General features: G+C 45.8%; 1 long non-coding RNA gene across 1 annotated transcript; it reads right to left on the bottom strand.

The window, feature by feature from the left end:
* Nucleotides 1-1790: 1790 nt before the first annotated feature.
* LOC139837457 (uncharacterized) lies at nt 1791-20127 on the bottom strand. Its single transcript, XR_011753938.1, has 2 exons — nt 19864-20127; nt 1791-2088 (listed from the first exon to the last, which is right to left on the bottom strand). It is a non-coding gene; the product is annotated as an uncharacterized lncRNA (long non-coding RNA).
* Between the last annotated feature and the right edge of the window lie 1414 nt (nt 20128-21541).

Here is a 21541-nt window from a genome sequence, read left to right as displayed (position 1 = left end):
CAGAGTGGAAGGTGTGATCGCGGCATGTGCCAAGGATCCCAATCTTGCGCGCCATACTTACACACGTCGAAGAGTACATACCTTGGTGTGAGAAGTTGCAACCGGAGCCAGACGATGCCACGTGTACTCATTACTATCATGCAAAGCGAGGATCGATAATTGGAGTGTTAGGGTTAGGACCGCACTTAAACCTTTCATGTGGGATTTCATCGAATCTTCTTGACCTAGGTAAAACTGTAGACTCAAACCAATCTATCATCTGTATGTAAATGTAGATTATAACTTTGCTGTGCTAACCTCTCTTTTAACTTGTGAGAAGGCATGATTTCATCAACAACTGAAATACTGGTCAGTTACACGAGTCTCAACGGTCCTATTTAACAAATAAGGAATACCCTTAGTTGCAAACACATAGGGTATATCCTGTTTGGAAAATGGGGTCGTGACATAGACATCGTTAAGGGCGGGCCATTGGCCAACATATCAAGAATAAAAACACGATAGGAAGATAGACTAAATAAGAGGCATGATAGGCTCTGGAGTAAAAGCTAACTAGTTATTCGACTTGGATCTAACAACTAAGAGAAATCTAAGAACTAAAAAATGCCAAGTAGGTGCGCCCATCCTTCGCAAAAAAAAAAAAGTAGGTGCGCCCATATATTATACTCCATCCGCTCATAAATATAAGACGCGTTATATATCTACCCACATATTATACACAAAATTTGCGACCTTTGTAGAAATTGCAAATAAGCCCCTCCATAGTTAAAAAAAAATCAGAAAAGCGCCCTACGCATCTGGAAACTTTGAAGAATGATGCCCAACTTTTGGCTGGATAACAAGGACGCCCCTCCGTAGCCAAACAAATTACCAAGAGGTCCCTAGACACCTTAGGAGTTTTGTAGAAGGCATGATAGACTTTCTAGAAATTTCAAGAACACCCAAATTTTCACAGATTATCCCTAGAAATCAATAAAAGGGGTAAACAATGTAAAACAAATCCGAGAAAGTGAAGGAAGCTCAACAAAAATTCTGAAAAATATGAGAAACTAAGAAAAATCATAAAAATAGAGATAAAATTTGGGAGACCCTCTGGGACCTAATTTCACTTCTTGAACATGATTTCTTCTTTTTCCCCTCCCATCAGGCAATCAGGATGAGACAAGGACTTGTCCAGTAAGCAAGATCCAAGACCATAGCCATCGTCGGAGTTTTGAGGCGGATGAAGTGTTCCACAAATATCAACATGAAGAATCCAAGGGGAAGATGTGGACTGTCAAGAGTTAACAATTTTAACCCGCATCCACAACGATGACTTTTGTGAATACGGCTCAAGGGGACTCCTGTTGGGGGAAATAGTTTAATTCACCCGGGGGTCCCACCTAGTCATACATGGCATCCAGTACATGGCCAAAATACAAGCAAAGTCAAGCCGAGTCAAGTCAATGAAAGTCCGAGCCAATAGCCATGGTCAACAAGTCAAAGAAGATGAGAAAAATGAAAGACGAAGTCAAGGGATGCCCATGAAAAAAGATGCCCATTTAGGGCTTGTTTGGTACTAGAGTGTTTACGGGGATTAGTGGGGATAATACTCTAGAGTATTGGGTGCCAATACTCTAGAGTATTATCCCCACTAATCCCCACAAAACCTCATCCCTAATCCCCACTCCTAAAAACTACCATTTGGATTTGGTTAGTAGGGATTGGTGCAGGGGTTGGTGCACAATGGCAATAGCAATCAAATAAACAAACATAAGCAAAGATTCAGTTTTGATATCATAGGCCACACGGAACTCAGACATATTTGAGCTTCAGTATACGTTAAAATTAACACTAGTACAACCTGAAGGAGTACATCAGCTAGATCAAGTCATAAACAGTTTTCAAATAAATCATAGACCACTCAGCAACATACTTGATGTTCACCATACATTAAAATTGCCAAGCCACACACTGTAACAAACTCTGAAGCTGCCTGAATCTTGAATTACAAAATTACGCATAGAAGCCGATCGGTACAATAGGCATCAGCAGATATGAAGTCAAATTACAGCCCGAAGCAGACCGGTAGAACATGCATCAGCAGATCTGAAATATGCAACCGACAAATCAAAAATATAGGATAATCATATTTCTATCTGAAGGCAATACTGGAAGATGGTACATAAATAAGCAACAACTGGGGAAAAATATATTGCAGCACATGTATTGTTTTACATGAAAATACTGTGCAGTAGCCGTTTACACATAGCCAAATTCCTTGAGGTGGTACCTAACCCCTCGGTATGGTGCAAGAAAGAATTGGGTGTTGGCATAGCCACCATCGACCAAATAAAAATTTCCAGCAGGAAATGTGAAACCTCTCTGAATGGCAGAATTCAGCACCCTAGCATCACTAGCCGACCCTTCCCAGCCGCAGGAAATGTAGGTTATATTGAGGTCAAAGTCACATACGAACATCACGTTCTGGCTTAAGGTGCCTTTTCTATTTCTCCATGGAGAGGCATGGCTAGGTGTTCTTGTGACTGGCACATGGGACCCATCGATAGCACCAATGCAGTTCTGCATATAGAAAGTTTGGGGAAAATATAAGAAATAGATAAGAGAACAACTTTAGTAGAAAACTAAGGTTTGAAGTCTGGACCTGGAAGTATGGGAAGAAGCGGCGGTCTATAGCTATCCTTGGATAAGTTTCATAGAGATCGAGAGGCTTGACGATTCTTGTTGTTAAGGTTGGAATAATATCAAAAAAACTCCCTGACATACTTGCTGAAACTCCAACCGCTATGCTTAAACTCTAATTGCATTTTTTCATATGAAGCATTATGGGAGAGCATGTACAAGAAAAATGCTAGCTTCTCTTCCACCTTGATCCTAGAATCTAAAATCAAACCCTCCTCTCTAAGATATGACGCCAACCACATGAATATGTTTGGCTCCATCCTAAAGGCAACTAAGCAGCCTTGAGATGTCCTCCAAATCTCAAGCTTAGACTAGTGCGATTAAAAAGAGAAAACAAGCTATTTAGAAAAGTTCAGAAATTTTCCGAGTCTTGCAGACATTTTTTTTATCACATGCAAGTTCCATGTCTCCAATTTTCACTAAATCTGAAGAAAGTAATAGTCAAAAAAAATACTAAGCCTGACAAATAAATAATAATTCTATTGTAGAAGTGCCAGTGACTTGCAACCAGTGGTCTTACACGATAGCAAGTTAGCTAGCAAACATTTTTACAGTGTCCTTTGTACTTCAGACATTTGTACACTGGTGTTAGCTACTACTCCCTCCGTCCACAAATAAGTGTACTTCTAGCTTTTGTACTAAGTCAAACATTTTAAGTTTTGACCAACCGTGAAAAAAAAAGTAGAAACATATATAATGAGATTTTGGTATAATTTGAAACTACATTTCAAAACGAATCTCGGGATACTAAATTAGTGTCATAAATGCTACTACTTTTCCCTATATATTTGGTCAAAGTTTAAAAAGTTTGACTAAACACAAAACCTAGATGTACACTTATTCGCGGACGGAGGGAGTATGTATATCTTACATTGTAAGGTCAGAGCAGATACGAACCGAGATGAAAGGAACTAGTACTACGCCCACATGCGCAGCGAAACCCAGCAAGGATTCAGATCCGCGTCGTCCTACGGATTCAAACCACACCCTCCATGGATTGATTTGGTGCGTGACCATCTCTACACGCGCGAGCGGTAAAAGCTAAGCGGTCCAAGGAACTGGAGATTCGGCCGTGGAAAAACAGCGCATGTACTACTCGTCCAACGTCATCGATCTCCATCAGCCTGTGCGCGCGGGATCTTCCCCAGCGGAAAGCAGCACACCGGTGGAAAAAGGGGCTTTGGTCGCGGTTGGCAACTGCCATTAGTCGCGGTGGCGCAACCGCGACCAAAGTAGCGCGACTAAAGGCCCCCCCCTTTAGTCGCGGTTCCTTACGAACCGCGACTAAAGGCCCGTCCACGTGGGCCGCAGGCGAGCGCCAGGGCGGAGGACCTTTAGTCGCGGTTCTTCTGGCCAACCGCGACTAAAGGCCTCCGCAGGGTTTAGGGTTTTAGCCCCCTCCCCCTAAATCTGGTTTCTTTTTAATTTGTATTGTTTTATTTCTTTTGGGTTTTAATTTTGAAGGAGTTTCACATATTCTACGGTACTACATACATGCATATGAATGTACAATTTCAAACAAATTTGAAATTAGAACCAAAAAGAATTCAAGAGGAATATACAATATATATTCAATATCGGATGACCATATACAATATATATTCAATATCGGATGGCCATATACAATTTTGAACAAGTTTCCATCCATAATTTAGTGCATAAAAAGTTCTACGTCATCGTAATGGTGTTCTCCTCTAGGATCGATGACTTCCCTCGCCAACCATCCAGCTAGTTCCTCTTGAAGTGGTCGGAAGCGAGCTTCTGGACTAAGCGTCTTGCGGAGGTTATTCCTCAGGATGTTGTTCTCACACTGCTGGTCCCGCTCATTGCAGTATCTCCGGATCCTCTCACAAACATAGTATCCACATAGATTGGTCCCCGGTGGCTGAATATCCCCGCCGTCCGCACCGCCATTTTAAAATGTAGCTCTTTTTTGAATTCACCGACCTTGGTATCTACGAACTGTCTCCAAACCCTACGAGGCAAAGAAAATTAAATGAACAAGAGAGTTATTAATTAGTTACTTGATATTAGGAAATGATGAACGAAATAGGCCGATCGATATAGAGCGCAAATGAATGAAAATAATTACTTTTGCATCATTTTTCTCATGTCGCCCCAAAGCGCCGGATCCATATTCAGAGAGTCGTGGACGAGAACTGAGGAGGTCTGAACTTGAATTACCATAAGAATCCAGTGGAACCTGCGGACACGATACATGCACGATCATGCATAACTCATCGATTAGCCACATACCATGCATGGAGTAAACAAAATAGAATGTGCTCAAGACAGAAACACTCACCCAAAATGGTAAGGAAATAGAATATCACTTTTGAGTTTCTGTTTTCTAATAAACCGCCACAGGTCATCCTCCACGTCGGCGGGGTGGTGTTCTAACACATATGAATTAACGATTTGTGGGTCAATGAACCCAACATCATGGATGTTCCTTATTCGCATTTCCCGCGTCTTCATTCTGCATAATAGCGTACACAACAAGATAGTTAGGACAATATATATATATACATATAGTGCAGGCAATGAACGAGATGGGGTAGAAATTAATAAATCACTTACAGAACGTAGCAACTGATGATAGATTTGTTGAGGTCGCGCAGATTGAACAGCTGGAACAATTCACTCAGATGAATTTGCACATAGTAATGTTTGAAGTGATGCTCATGTCTAACTTCCGCATAGATATAGTCTTTGGCGTTTTTATGTTTTATGTAACCCTTGTACCAATTTAGCAGACCTTTCATTTGTCGAGGTAGATCCTCTTCCTGCGCAGGCTCGACGAGAGGGCCATTCTTCACATATGTAAATACTACGTCCTTCATTGGCGCCTCATCAAGGCCTAACAGTGCACGAAGAGTGATACCTAAGTCGGCCGCTTGTTCTCTGGCACTCGTTACAGTCAATCCATGTGCTGCCGCAGCTGCTATGATATCGGGGGCATCCGGATCGGCGGCTTGCACTATGAGCGGGGCGATCGATTGTTTACTTTGTTCCCCGAGCTGGGCAACTTCTTTCCCCCTTTCTAATTTTGACTCGGCCTCGTCCTCCAAGGCTTTCTTCTCCGCCAACTCTTGGTTCCTCTTGAACGCGAGTGCTTGCCTACGAAGTTCACGTAAATAGTCGTCAGGCAGATTCTTCGCGGCTTGGGACGGTGTGTTCAAAAATGACTTAGCCCACTGCTTTTGCTTGTCAGAATATACTGGCTTGGGCTCGCCCTCTCTTTTCTTCTTGCACTCCTCCTTCCATTTCTCATGCTGAGCAGCCACGGCCGCTGCATTTTCCTCGACACTAAGTTCCCAAGGCCTCGGGATGAGAGGCTTCAGTGATGGCTCTGGTATCTTTGTTTTCTTAGGTACATAAGGGTCCGGGTTAATAACCCAGGACTGCTTCTGCTTCTTCGCCGGAGGTGGATTGGGGGCGGTGTCTGCTGATCACCCGCCGGACGAGGACCGGGGGCGGCGTACGCTACCCGCCGGAGGTGAATTGGGGGGCGGCGTCGGCTGACGTGAAGGAGGTGTAGGTGAAGCACCACCACCATCGCCGCCACCGCCACCGTCACCGCCACCGCCACCGCCACCACCACCACCACCGTAGGGGGGTGGACTTGTTGGCGCCTCGCCTGGAAACTTGATAAATTTCTTCTGCCATAGAATGAACTGGCGCTTGACATCTCCAAGTCTTTTCACCCCTTCGGGTGTAGCAATGTCAATGTCCGTGTCCTCAAACCCTTGGACTATCTCCTCCACCGTCACACGAGCATAGCCATCTTGAATGGGGTTGTTGTGGTGGAGTGCTCCAGGTGGCAAAGCACTGCCGATGGCTACCTTCATGGACATGTTCCCGATAGGATAATACAGAAGACATGCTTTCATCTCCTTTATATCGTCCACGGGGTAGCGAGGAGGCTCCGGTGCAGTAATTTCGACCACCGGAGGCTCGGTGCGGTAATTTCGATCGTCGGTGCACCAGCTGGTGAGGCCTCCGTGGAAGCCACGCTGCTTCTTCTCCGCTGCTGGCTTCCGAGATCCATTGGATGATCTTCATGTCGCGCCCGAGCTGCATCTCTTTCGGCGACTAGTACACTCACGGTTTTCTTCATCACATCCATTTCCGTTACTAACTTCGCCACAACATCTGCATCCCGATCCATCTTTCTCTTACGGCTTCTGTAACCGTACGGGTCATCGTTCTGGGGGAACCCTACTTTCCACGGAATGGGCCCCATGCCTCGTACACGTCCTCCGTGTTCAGGATTCCCGAGGGCTTTTGTCAGGGCGTCGTTCTCTCTGTTGAACTTGATCCTCCCCTCTTGAGCTTCCCTCATTGCCTCAATAAGCTTTTGGGTGGGTGTAATTATTTTGCCCTGATAAACACACTCCCCTGTCTCCGGGTTCAGCGATCCCCCATGCCCGTACCACCAGCTTTTGGCCCTTGGGTCCCATCCCTCCGTGCACTGACGGATTCCTCGCGCCCTCAGCTCGTTCTCCATCTTCTCCCACTTAGGCTGCCAAAAGCGATACCCTCCTGGCCCCATGATATGATTGTACTCCTTCTTGGCCGCATTCTCCTTATTTTTTTTCGATATTTCAAGGAACTGCTCCGATTTCTTTTGCTTCACAAATTCTGGCCAATCATGTTGCAGTTTCTCATATTGTCCTGTGAAATCCGGAGTCTTGCCCGGCTTGACAAAGTCATGGGCTAGATTTTGCTTGTATTTCCGGAATGCGTTGGCCATCCTAGAAAGAGCGAACTGTTTGACTAGCTTGCACCTCTCCTTGTTTTCCTGAATCTTGTTACCCGCCTCATCGTATCTGCGGTATTCCGGAGGTAGAACGAAATGTTCCATAAGCTTCTTGAAGCAATCTTTTTTTGTTCTCTTATCGACAAAAGTGAAACCAAGACGTGCCTTCTTTGGCTCATTCCACTCCTGGACGGTGATCGAGACGTTGTCTCTAACAACGGCTCCGCATTGGCTGACAAACTTGGTGGCGTTCTTGCTGGGCTCCAGCGGCCTGCCGGTTTGTTCATCGATAACATCGATGGTGCATGTTTCGTTTGGTTTCATCGTCTTGGTTGCGCCACGCTTTGACGACGTACTCGATTTTTTCGACGATCCGGCCGAGGGCTAAAATAAGAAAGAGAGTCGCGCGCGTTAGTACACACACATTTATTCAAATCAGTTAGTTTGTATCACCAGACGCTCAATATGTATATATATATACCTCGGCGCCGGAGGTGGTTGCTACTTCCAATTGAAGATCGTCGTTTATCGACGTTTCTTCGGCATCATCTTGCTGACGGCGCCCTTCATCTTCACCCTCAAGGTTCAGATAAGAAGAGATATCATCTTCTTCTTCTCCGGTCGGCACATATGGAATATCGCCTTTTATGATGCCGAACATATGGTCTTCAGCGTCCGGATCATAGTTGTCCAGAATCGGGTCAGCTCTATCGTCCGCCATATGTCAGTCCTGAAAACATGTAGTAAAAACAAATTAATTAAGTGAAGAAGGGGCGGTGGCGGTGGCGAAAGTGCGGTGGCAAAAGGAGGGGGCGAGGAAGGGGTGGGAGAGGGTGTCGCGGCGGATTCATCGGACAAGTGCCGTGGCGAGGGGGGGAAGGGCGACGTGAACCGGTTGGGCAAACAGAGACGGCGCGGTCTCGTGCGCGCGCGGCGGCGCGCGGTCGGCGTCTCGTTGTGCGTGCACGGGCGGCGACGACTTACGGCCGGCGTCTCGTTGTGCGTGCACGGGCGGCGACGACTTAAGAAAAATGATGTAATAGTATATTTTTTTGAGTTCTTTTTAAAAGTGAAAAATACGAAAGTAAAAATTTAGTTCATTTTTTGACAAACTTTTGTTATTAAGTTATTTTTGTTAAATTTTGTTAAGTTATTTCTTGTTACTTTAAAATTTTGTTATACATGTTAAAGTCAATTTTTTATTAAGTGAAATGAGGCCGGGAGATTTATTATTAAGTCAATTTGTGTTTAGTTCATTTTTTGAGTTCTTTTTAAAAGTGAAAAATACGAAAGTAAAAATTTAGTTCATTTTTTGACAAACTTTTGTTATTAAGTTATTTTTGTTAAATTTTGTTAAGTTATTTCTTGTTACTTTAAAATTTTGTTATACATGTTAAAGTCAATTTTTTATTAAGTGAAATGAGGCCGGGAGATTTATTATTAAGTCAATTTGTGTTTAGTAAAAAAACAAAAAACAAAAAACAAAAAAAAGGGCGCCGGTCTCTCTTTCTCTCTCTCTGTTTCTCTGTCCGGCCGTCGGCGCGCGCGACGGCGGCGGGCGAGGCAAGGGCGGCGGCGGGCGAGGCGACGGCGAGGCAAGGGCGGCGGGCGAGGCGCCGCCGGTACCTTGGCGGCGGCGCGGTTCGTTCGTTCGCACGGGCGCGGCCGGCGCGCGGCGCCGTGTAGCAGCAGTGAGGGCGCGGCAGCGACGGCGCCGAGGCGCGCGGAGGCGTCGAGGCGCGGCGGAGGCGTCGAGGCGCGGCGGGAGGCGCGGCGGCGACAGCGTCAGCGAGGGCGGCAAGCGCGGCCGGGCGAGGCGACGGCGCGCGCGGCGAGAGACGAAGTGATCGAGAAGATCCGCGGCGGTTCGCGCCGCGAATATATAGGGACCCCTTTGGTCGCGGTTGGTGTGGCCAACCGCGACTAAAGGTCCCCCTTTAGTCGCGGTTGGCCACACCAATCGCGACCAAAGGGGTTTTTCGCCCGAATTTCGTTTCCCGCGGAAAATACCTTTAGTCGCGGTTTGGGAGGCCAACCGCGACTAAAGGCATTTTTCAAAATGCTTTTCTTTTTCAAAATCTTAAAAATACAAATAATATATCAATAAATTCAGAAAAATAAAACTAATTCAATTCAAAATCTTAAAAATACAAATAATATATCAAAAAATAAAGAAAAATAAAACTAATTCAATTCAAAATCTTAAAAATACAAATAATATATCAATAAATTCAGAAAAATAAAACTAATTCAATTCAAAATCTTAAAAATACAAATAATATATCAATAAATTCAGAAAAATAAAACTAATTCAATTCAAAATCTTAAAAATACAAATAATATATCAATAAATTCAGAAAAATAAAACTAATTCAATTCAAATCTTAAAAATACAAATAATATATCAAAAAATTCATAAAAATATAACTAATTCAAATCAAAATCTTAAAAATACATATAATATATCAAAAAATTCAGAAAAATAAAACTAATTCAATTCAAAATCTTAAAATACAAATTATCAAAAATTCATAAAAATAAAATTAATTCAATTCAAAAGTTCGTTGGCCCCCTCTTCCCGCCTCTTTCCGCCAACCCCCTCTTCCCTCCTCGTCTTCCCGCCATTTCTTCCCTGTCTTCCCGCCTCTTTCTTCCCGCCAATTGTTTCCCGCCAATTTCTTCCAGCCTCTTTCTTCCCGCCAATTTTTTCCCGCCAATTTCTTCCCGCCACTTTCTCCCCGCCTCTTTCTTCCCGCCTCCTGTCTTCCCGCTCCCATTTTTCCCGCCATTTGTCACTACATATAGGTAGCCCGGTGACGAGGGAATACCTCGGCAATGCCTACATATTGTAGACTAGGGTTTTCGGGAGAGCGACGATGGAGATTCCGGGGTCGAGATTAGGCACACGACGTACCCAGCTTCGGGTCCCCTCGGTGGAGGATCCCTACGTGCTGCTAGCAATCCAGTATATGATCATATGTTTTACAGGGTGTCGCCATCGGCGGAGCTATGTTGTCTATCTCTATGTCTATATGTTCTCCCCCTTATTTCGGGTGCCCTGGCTAGCTTTATATATGCAACCAGCCTAGGGTTTTACAAGAGTCCTAGTCGACTACTTCTTCGGGTTGTCTTGTTGGGCCTTCTCCATATTGGGTCTTCTCCATATTGGGCCGAGCCGGGTATACTAATAATGGTTACCCAAAGGGTATGCCCATGTCAGTAGCCCCCGAGTTTATAGGGAAGTCGAAGACTTGCGTAGAAACTCCAAGCATAACAATCTCTAAAGTCGAAGAAAAATACAAGGCGAGGTCCATGCCGCAGATCACGTGTAGCGTAAATGATGTCGATGATTCTTGAAATTATCGGGTGCGCGGCAGCGCTCCCGATGGGAGTAGCCCCCGAGTCTATGGGCAAGTGCTTGCACTTGGGCATAGACTCAAGTTGTACTACTCGATGAAGAACTTAACTATATTTCCGGAGAACTTGATGAAATCCATGTGCTCCCGATGGGAGTAGGCTCCACTCGAGTCGTAGAATCGAGTTGAGTCTATAAACCTTGATTGTCATAGATGCTGTCGAAGTTATTTTTCTATCGGGTGCGCGACCAGCGCTCCCGATGGGAGTAGCCCCCGAGGCTACAGCCAAGTGTTTGCACTTGGGTGTAGGCTCAACTTGCTTGTAATTTACTCCACAATTTTTCCTCTTTCTTATCGGGAGGGTGAACAATACTCTCGATAAGAGTAGCCCCCGAGCCTATGAGAAGGTGTTTGCACCTAGGCATAGGCTCAAGTTGTACTACTCGATAAACAACTTGGCGCAGCCCCTCTTTTTGTCGACTCCAGGCCGTTGCTATTTTTATTTGACATCCATATCTATATTGTACAGGGATAATGGTAGTTGGGGCTAGTTCATCTGACGGATCAGGTACTAGTTAACTGCTCTAGTGGCAATCCGCAAAAACCTACTTCAAGATCACGTCCCTGGACATGATCTCGGGATACTGGTGTTAACTCGACAGGTGCCGCTTAAGGTCTTACCATTCTGTCGAGTCCCAGTCATATTTTATCGGGTACCTAACGCGTCCGTTAGGATTTTTCTTCGTATCTGTTGATACGGATAAAAGTAGCAGAGCGCAGTCTTCGGCGATGCCACGCCCAGCAGAACGGATCTGGGGTCTTACCTTCGCAAATTTGCGGCATTCAGAAATTGATCGCAACTTTGGCGTTCTGAGAATATATTGTCGAGTGCCTTGTTCGGCTGATGCAATGACCAATTTTGCGGGTTCTTCTATATTTTTCTCTCGGGCTTGATGAGACAGCCGAATATATTGGTTCTTCTATATTGTCGTCAGGCACATCGCCGATGCTCTTGCTCAGAACAAATGACGAGTCAATGGACCCGAAGATTTGTCCATCCTCTTTTTTTTTTTCCTCCCTTTTTTTTTTTCTACTCCCCCTTTTTTTTTTTTTTTTTTTTTTTTTTTTTTTTTTTGTTTCTCCTTGATGATAATTTCGTCGAGTTCCTCCCTCAGGAAAATTTCTTCGGGTCCTATTTGAGGATAATTCTTCGGCACCTCCTTGAGTATAATTCTTTGGCACCTCCTTAAGTATAATTCTTCGGCACCTCCTTGAATAAAATTTCATTGGGTTCTCTTTTGGAGAAAAATTTCGTCGGGTTCTCTCACAATTTTATCGGGTTCCTCCCTGAAGAAGATTTTGTCGGGTGCTATTTTGATTTCGTCGGGTTCCTCCCTGAAGAAGATTTTGTCGGGTGCTCTTTTGATTTCGTCGGGTTCCTCCCTGAAGAATATTTTGTCGGGTTCTCTCTTGAAGAAAATTTCGTCGGGTGCTCCTTTATATACTTTGAAATTTGCTATCTCCTGCACAAATAAACAAACTTTTTCTATCTTTTCCTTGACTCTCTTTTTCGCATGCGGTGTTAGATGCTCGGATTTGATGATATGTAAAGTGAATATATGCCGCGCAGCCCCCGAGTGTAGGGTGCGACGAAATTAAATGATAATCAACTTTATGTGAAATAAAATAACACTTAGCTTAATGGGCACGACGGAGTCGATGCGCGATGAGGTCTTTGAGTGTAGATAAGAAGTATAGCCGAAGTAGAAACCACCAAATAGTAAAATGGATGTCGCAAAATTGTTGATGAAGAAATAACCGAGCCCCCGAGCGTTACTGGGGTGATGTCATGATTGTTGCTGAGACGCTGTGTCACAATTATTACTCGGGGCGAAGTCGTTGTCGAGTCCCCGAGTATTATCCGTGTCGCCGAAAGAAAACCATTAAGGATGAAATACCGAGGATGAATCCGAGATGAAGTACTTGAGATGGATTCATATTAAAGATTACACCACCAAATATAGAGCATATATTGAAGATAAATCCGTCGATATCATAGAGGATGAATACATTGGCCCGAAGAATCCAGTCATAACCATAAAAGATGAATCCGTTGATATCATAGAGGATGAATCCATTGACCCACAGTTCTAGTAGTAATCCATAGAAAGTGAATCCGTTGATATCAAAGAGGATGAATCCATTGAACCGAAGAATCCAATAGTAACCATAGAAGATGAATCCATTGAGCCGAAGAAAATAATTCCAGTATTAACCATAGAAGATGAATCCATTGAACCGAAGAAAATAATTCCAGTATTAACTATAGAAGATGAATCCATTGATCCGGAAACGCATCGGGTAATATTGTATAGGAGTAAACCAGTAATATCCATATAGATGAATCCGAATAAATTCACTGACCGAAGAAATATATCCAGTAAGCCGAAGAAAATAAATCCACTGAGCCAAACAAATCCACTAAGCCGAATAATTTTACTGAACCGGAGAAAATAATTCCATTGAGCCGGAGAAGATATATCTAGAGCCGAAGAAAAGAAATTCACCAAGTAACCAAGTATATTTGTGGTAACGAAGTAATGGCACGGCCCCCAGTGTTTGGATGAATTTGTTGTAATAATGCAGTATTCGGGTATGGCGAAAGTAAATAATAATTAACACTCGGGAAAGGAACACTTAGCTTTTTGATCAAGTGTGACGGAGTCGACGTGGAAGTAAGTTGTCCGGCAAATGTAGTCGAAGAAGTAGACGCAACCGATGCAACGGAACCGTACGCCATTTAGCCGAAATTATTCGACAAGGTAGAAGTAACCGGCATGGAAGAGAGAATCGTCGAGTTCGCGGCGGGCGAGCCCCCGGGCGAGGTGAGTGCGTATTGTCGGGTAAACAGCGAGCGAGCTCCCGAGCATGCGACTATACGCGATGAGGTCGTCGAAACTTGTTCCGATCTGTAGTTATATTACGGCGCAAAAAAGTACGCGCAAATAATACGAGCCAAAAAAAATATTTAGCAAAATAAATTTTATGTAATCGAAAATATAGCACCTGATCCTTATTTCGGAAGACGAATTTGCGACGAAGCTGGATTTTATTCGGATGGCGGTCCCAGTCTCTAGCGACTTGTCGGTTCAGTGGCTCGGGTAAAATCCACCTTGTTCGTTGTCTTCATCTTTGGAAAATCATGTAAGCTTCGTATGTATATGCTTTCAGTTTGGCTAGCTGATCGATCCTCTTCCTTCCCTTTTCTTTTTTTGTGGAGTACTAGCACCTGATAGAAGTTGTAAAGTTGAATTTCCCCTTCGCGAGGAGCACCAGTCTGACATCACGTGGGTCTTGTCTGCAATCTAAATTTCCTTTTTTTTTTTCTTCCATACGGAGTACTTGCGTGTAGTGCCTGGAAACTTGATCCATCATGATAGTTGTCGCCTTGGTAGTGTTTCCTTCCTTGTATGATGTTGCGGCCGGCGGAACTTTGAGATTTGATACAAGATCTGACCAGTCTTCTCTTGATCCGACCGTGGGTGGCAATACTCGAACCTTTGTTCCCAACCGATCTTCGCGACATGTTTTGATATCTAGCTAACTTTTCTTTCCTTGACGAGCCACAGCACATTGATCCGTCGGGTGGGTCGGGCGCGGGATCTCGTGAAATTCCATGGCTGCGCATCTTGATCCTGCTTATCTGCGCATTGTTGATGATGAAGGATCTCGCCCGGATGACAAAATCCAGTCGCCGCAATTCCCACAGACGGCGCCAATTGACGAGGGAATACCTCGGCAATGCCTACATATTGTAGACTAGGGTTTTCGGGAGAGCGACGATGGAGATTCCGGGGTCGAGATTAGGCACACGACGTACCCAGCTTCGGGTCCCCTCGGTGGAGGATCCCTACGTGCTGCTAGCAATCCAGTATATGATCATATGTTTTACAGGGTGTCGCCATCGGCGGAGCTATGTTGTCTATCTCTATGTCTATATGTTCTCCCCCTTATTTCGGGTGCCCTGGCTAGCTTTATATATGCAACCAGCCTAGGGTTTTACAAGAGTCCTAGTCGACTACTTCTTCGGGTTGTCTTGTTGGGCCTTCTCCATATTGGGTCTTCTCCATATTGGGCCGAGCCGGGTATACTAATAATGGTTACCCAAAGGGTATGCCCATGTCACCCGGCTTGGCCAGCATTATCACATCTTTACAATCTCTCATCACTCTCTCATGGCTTCCACCGCACCCACTCTAACCTACCAGCAGGTGGAGGAGCTTTGCGCCTCGAACTACCCTTGCCCTCCGGGCTACCGCGTCCCTGCCGGCTGGAGCCTAAGCGTCGGCGGCGTGCCGGTCCCTCCCGTCCCTCAGGGTACTGCGCGCCGGGCGGCCATCACGAACCACTACTACCTCGACCTCACGCCGGAGCAGCGGATGAATCCCCGCTGGCATCCCGATAACCAGCATACTTGGGACGCCTTCTTCATCAATCGGCGTGAGAGGGTGCTCGCCAGGTATGAGGAGGACGGTCTGCCTCCTGGAAACTTCCACGAGGCCGGCCGTCGGCTATGGTGGTACGGCCGGACTCTGCAGAGCGTCATGGACTACATCACGGCCGGCGATATCCCCCGCCTGCGCTACCCTCAGTTCGAGCCACGAGCGCCGCCCGACGACAGCGACGACAGCAGCGACGACGACGCCGGCAACTTAGAAGGCGACGACTACCAGTACAACGGCGGCGGCTATGAAGACTACGAGTATGCATATTATACGCCTAGGCAGGAGTATGACTAAATCACTCCAAATTTCATGTATGCAGGAGTATGACTTAGTCACTCCAAATTTCATGTATGCAGGAGTATGACTTAGTCACTCCAAATTTCCTGTATGCAGGAGTATGACTTAGTCACTCCAAATTTCATGTATGCAGGAGTATGACTTAGTCACTCCAAATTTCATGTATCATCAGTGCTATCTCGAGTCAATTGAATCATTCGAAAATGGACACCAAACACATCACGGGTAATATAATTCACATGATTCATTCAACAAAGTTTGGTACAATAAATTATTACACATCATTTCTTCCCTTGTGTCCCTGCTTGCTTACGATTGTGCCGTATCCATGGAGCATCCTCATCATTTAACTTAATGCTTGGGTCGGTGTTCACTTTGAAGGGCGGAATTTCAGCAAACATATTATAATCTTCTGACATGTCTGTCTTGTCCTCCACTCCCACGATGTTTCTTTTCCCTGAAAGAACAATGTGGCGCTTTGGATCATCGCATGATGTACTGATCGTTTTCTTACCTTTCCGTTTCCTCGGTTTGCTACTCATGTCCTTGACATAGAAAACCTGAGCGACATCTTTCGCTAGGACGAATGGTTCGTCAAGGTAACCAAGATTGTTGAAATCCACCATTGTCATTCCGTATTGCTGGTCCACCTTTACCCCACCTCCTGTTAGCTTGAACCATTTGCACCGGAACAAAGGGACCCTAAAGGAGGGTCCATAGTCAAGTTCCCATATCTCCTCTATGTAACCATAATATGTGACCTTTTGCCCATTCTCGGTTGCTGCATCAAATCGGACACCACTGTTTTGGTTGGTGCTCTTTTTATCTTGGGCGATCGTGTAAAATGTATTTCCATTTATCTCGTACCCTTGGAAAGTCGTTATAGTCGAAGATGGTGTCTTGGCCAACATGTACAACTGATCTACAACCTTATCGTCACTCATTAAATGTTTTCTCAACCAACTGCCGAAAGTCTCCATGTGGGCCTTCCTAATCCAGGATTCAGGCTTCTCAGGGTTGTCCGAGCGTAAAATATTCTTGTGTTTCTCAAAGTACGGAGCCACCAAGCTGGAATTGGTCAGAACTGTGTGGTGTGCTTCAGTCAGAGAATGGCCATCCATACATATCGTTGATTTCCTTCCGATCGTGCCTTTTCCACTTAGTCTCCCCTCGTGCCGCGATTGAGGAAGACCAATCGGCTTAAGGTCAGGAACAAAGTCAACACAAAACTCAATTACCTCCTCATTTCCATAGCCCTTGGCGATGCTTCCTTCTGGCCTAGCACGGTTACGAACATATTTCTTTAATATTCCCATGAACCTCTCGAAGGGGAACATATTGTGTAGAAATACAGGACCGAGAATGGAAATCTCATCGACTAGGTGAACCAGGAGGTGCGTCATAATATTGAAGAAGGATGGCGGGAACACCAACTCGAAACGACAAGACATTGGATCACATCGTTCAGTAACCGTGGTAGAACTTCTGGATTGATTACCTTCGAGAGATTGCATTGAGGAATGCACATAGCTTCACAATGGCTACTCGAACATTTTCCGGCAGAGCCCCTCAAAGCAATCGGAAGCAATTGCGTCATAATCACGTGGCAGTCGTGAGACTTCAGGTTTTGGAACTTTTTCTCCGCCATGTTTATTATTCCCTTTATATTGGACGAGAATCCTGACGGGACCTTCATACTGCTCAGGCATTCAAAAAAGATGACCTTCTCTTCTTTGGTCAGAGCGTAGCTGGCACGACCTTGAAACCGTTCCGGATGCCGGTCATCAGGGTCTTTCAAACTTTGCTGGTCCTGCCGTGCTTCCTTTCTATCATTTGACTTCCCATACACGCCCAAGAAGCTTAGGATGTTCACGCAAATATTCTTCGTAACGTGCATCACGTCGATTGCAGAGCGGACTTCTAGGACTTTCCAATATTCTAGCTCCCAGAATATAGATTTCTTCTTCCACATGGCTACGTGCCCGTCGGCTCCCTTCGGAACTGATTGTCCGCCGGGACCCTTTCCAAAGATGACTTTCAAATCCTTGACCATATCAAATACCTCAGCACCAAGTGTGTTCCGCAGGCTTCGGCCGGTGATCTGCCTTGCCGTTGTAATGCTTGCCTTTCTTTCTTCTTGGATGACCTTTCGGAAGAAATCGACGATGCCCAAGGTACACGTTCTTCTTACAATTTGGCAAATGTACACTTTCAGTCTCATGTAAGCAGTGCGTGCATGCATTGTATCCCTTATTTGACAGTCCCGAAAGGTTACTAAGAGCAGGCCAATCGTTGATGGTTACGAAAAGCAACGCTCGTAGGTCAAATTTCTCTTCTTTGTGCTCATCCCACACACGGACACCAGGTCTGCCCCACAGCTGTAAAAGTTCATCAACTAATGGCCTTAGGTACACATCGATGTCGTTGCCGGGTTGCTTCGGACCTTGGATGAGCACTGGCATCATAATGAACTTCCGCTTCATGCACAACCAAGGAGGAAGGTTGTAGATGCATAGAGTCACGGGCCAGGTACTATGGCTGGAGCTACGCTCGCCAAAAGGATTCATGCCATCCGTACTTAGACCAAATCTTATGTTCCTTGCGTCGCCTGCAAAATCTTTGAACTCTCTGTCGATCTTTCTCCATTGCGTTCCATCTGCGGGGTGTCTCAACTCCCCGTCCGACTTACGGTCCTCTTTGTGCCATCGCAACAACTTGGCATGCTCTTTGTTCCTGAACAGACGTTTCAACCGTGGTATTATAGGAGCATACCACATCACCTTGGCGGGAACCCTCTTCCCGGGTTTCGGCCCTCAACATCGTCACCAGGGTCATCGCCTCGATCTTATAACGCAATGCAGGTGCATACCGGGCATTCATTCAAATTCTCGTATTCACCGCGGTAGAGGATGCGATCGTTGATGCATGCATGTATCTTCGTAACCTCTAAACCTAGAGGGCAGACAACCTTCTTTGCTTCGTACGTGCGGCGGGCAACTCGTTATTCTTTGGAAACATATTCTTCAACATTTTCAGCAAGTTTTCAAATGCCGAGTCAGCTACACCTGCCTGTGCCTTCCATCTCAGCAAATCCAGTGTGCAGCCCAGCTTTTTCAGACCATCATCGCATCCGGGGTACAGCGCCTTCCTGTGATCCTCTAACATGCGATCCAAATTCTCCCTCTCTTTTTCAGTTTCGCAGCGTCTCCGTGCATCAGCAATGGTCCGACCAAGATCATCAACGGGATCATCACGTGCCTCTTCTTCACCTTCCCCTTCACCTTCCCCTTCACCTTCAGCATCCTCCATGAAAGTATCACCGAAATGAGCAAGATAGCTTTCATCGATGAAATCATCCCCTTCTTCATCTTCTTCCATTATAACCCCTCTTTCTCCATGCTTGGTCCAACAATTATAGCTTGGCATGAAACCGTGCCGAAGCAGGTGCATGTGAACATCTCTTGAGGAAGAGTAACCCTTCTGATTCTTACAGTTAACACATGGACATATAACAAAACCCCCCTGCTTGTTCGCATTAGCCACTACGAGGAAATCTTTCAAACCCGCACTGAACTCGCCGGAGAGTCGGTTACCGTACATCCATTGTCGATTCATCTGCATTATTATAATATAAAATATATAATTAACCATCATGCATTTGTTAAACTAACTAGCTACAAACAATATAAATTAAACAATGAACTACACACACATGCATATTTTATCAACGACACATCAAAGGTTCAAGTTGCTAACCGCGATCGAGGAGGAAAAAATAAATGAGAAAGCTCAAGTGTGGCTCCAACACTTCATATCATGTTTGTTTCATGCTCTTGGGGCATTTCATCAAACACCTTATGTGCATAAGAGGAACCAAAAGCAAACCTATAATACCACTTGTGAAGCTTGTGAAGAGAATGGCACCAAATGGCTAAGTGTTGGCTGCTGGGTGGGTATATATAGGGGAGGGGCTTTAGTCGCGGTTGGCCTGGCCAACCGCGACTAAAGGCCTTCGGGCACCTTTAGTCGCGGTTGGCCTGGCCAACCGCGACTAAAGCCCCCCACGTGCACCGGCTGGCCACCGAGCGCCCTGGGCCCAGGCCTTTGGTCGCGGTTCACCTCCCGAACCGCGACTAAAGGTACCATTAGTCGCGGTTCCTGCAGCATCGCGACTTATGGGGCTCACCCGAAGCCTGTTTTTCCACCAGTGGCAGGATCAAACCATCGGAAGGCAACGAGCTAGAAAAGCAAGGGGGCTTACCGGAGGATGTAAACCAGAGTACCGCCACGGCAGGAGGTGGCGGCGCTGGTCAGACTGCAAGAACAGCGGCGATCTAGTGTGGATCGGCTAGGCGAGATCCATCCCCTCCCGCAGTTCTCGCCGCCTCTCCCGCAGTATTCGACGACGATCCGCTCGACGCCGCTCCGCTCGCTGCCGTCCGCTCCCGCTCGTCGCCGGTTGCTGCAGCTGGGTAGGGCTTGGATGGGGACCGGGACCGGGATAATACGCGAGGGGCAGGGCGTGGATTTAGTCTACGGCAAAAAATGAATCGGGGTCGGGAATGAACAGGGAAGGGCGGGGATTTAATGGGCCAAAACTCTTCTACCAAATGGGCTACGGGGAATGAGCCGGGATAATACTCTAGCCCATCCCGGAAATACTCTCGTACCAAAAGAGCCCTTAGGTGGAGGGATGGCGGGCTATTCCACCATCAACCATACACCACATCCTCATCCTTATCATCCTTATCAATCCATAGACTAGTGGACCAACGTTTACCTATGTACCCGTCCCACCTATCATCTAAGGGTAGCCTTGGATTTTTTTGTCAAATACACGTAGCCTAAATAAATCCCCCCAAGGGATGGAGGCTCATTCATCTCCAACTTGAATAAACTTAAGGAGCTAAGGGGAGCAAACTAGAAGTCCTATGCCCGTTAGTAGAGCTCTAGTCTCTGATCTGAGGAGTCCCGTACGAGTTAGACTGACGTCGGGGAAGAAAAGTTCTGGAGTGACCATGAGACTTCCCGTACGGCCCAAGTCGACAATTAATCCAACTTCCCCAGCGCTTACCTAGCATAGGACTAGGTCACGCTCCATTGAGACGATATAACCGATTCAAAAAGCATCGAAGTGCCACTTTTGTTGGTGTATGACTACCTTCACTATAAGGCATCCCCTACTACTACTTTTTGGTTGCAACTACATTTCTAGCGATGCCCTCTACTCTCCTATTGTTTCTATGAAAACAATTAATATTGGCGCCATCCATGGGTGAGGCCAACCATCGTGTAAAGCTGATAAAAGCAAATGTAAGTACATCAAAAGTAAGTAAAGGCGAGAATGCCATGGCAGAGGCATGACGGGGATGCTCCGCCGACTCGGTTGTATGAAAATGTCATGGTCGGGACATGCCAGGGGTGCGCTGCATACTCGATCACATGGAAATGCCGAGGCCAGTACATGGTATGTACATTCTCGCTGACACCAAAAGGCGAAGGACTTTTTGAAGGCACCTTGGAGCCGTGTGTCGGCCTCCGAAGTTAGATACGCCTCACGGAACCTGAAACCCCTCGTGAATCCGTATCCGTGTCGGGGCACCAAGCTGTTGACTCCAGGAGTAGGAATACGAGCGCGAAACTAGAACCCCTCGCGAAATCGCATCCAGGCTTGGGTGGTTGCCTTCCTATGTACTCCATATCAAACACGCACTGTGCACATGATACAAGGGCATACAACAAAGATGATATCACAACATTAACTCTAGGACACAAAAGAGATAAATAATTTATAGCAATGCTTAAAGAGCAAGGTAGCAAATGACACTCAGAGGACACATGTCCCAATAATACATCATTACATCATGCGGAAGCGAATAGAATGTCTGAGTATAGACAAGATCCAAATTGGTCTAAGAGACCGGGAACATAAACAAACG

Source organism: Lolium perenne, chromosome 3 (assembly GCF_019359855.2).
Source record: "Lolium perenne isolate Kyuss_39 chromosome 3, Kyuss_2.0, whole genome shotgun sequence".
NCBI lineage: Eukaryota > Viridiplantae > Streptophyta > Magnoliopsida > Poales > Poaceae > Lolium > Lolium perenne.
This window is presented reverse-complemented; position numbering and strand designations above follow the sequence as displayed.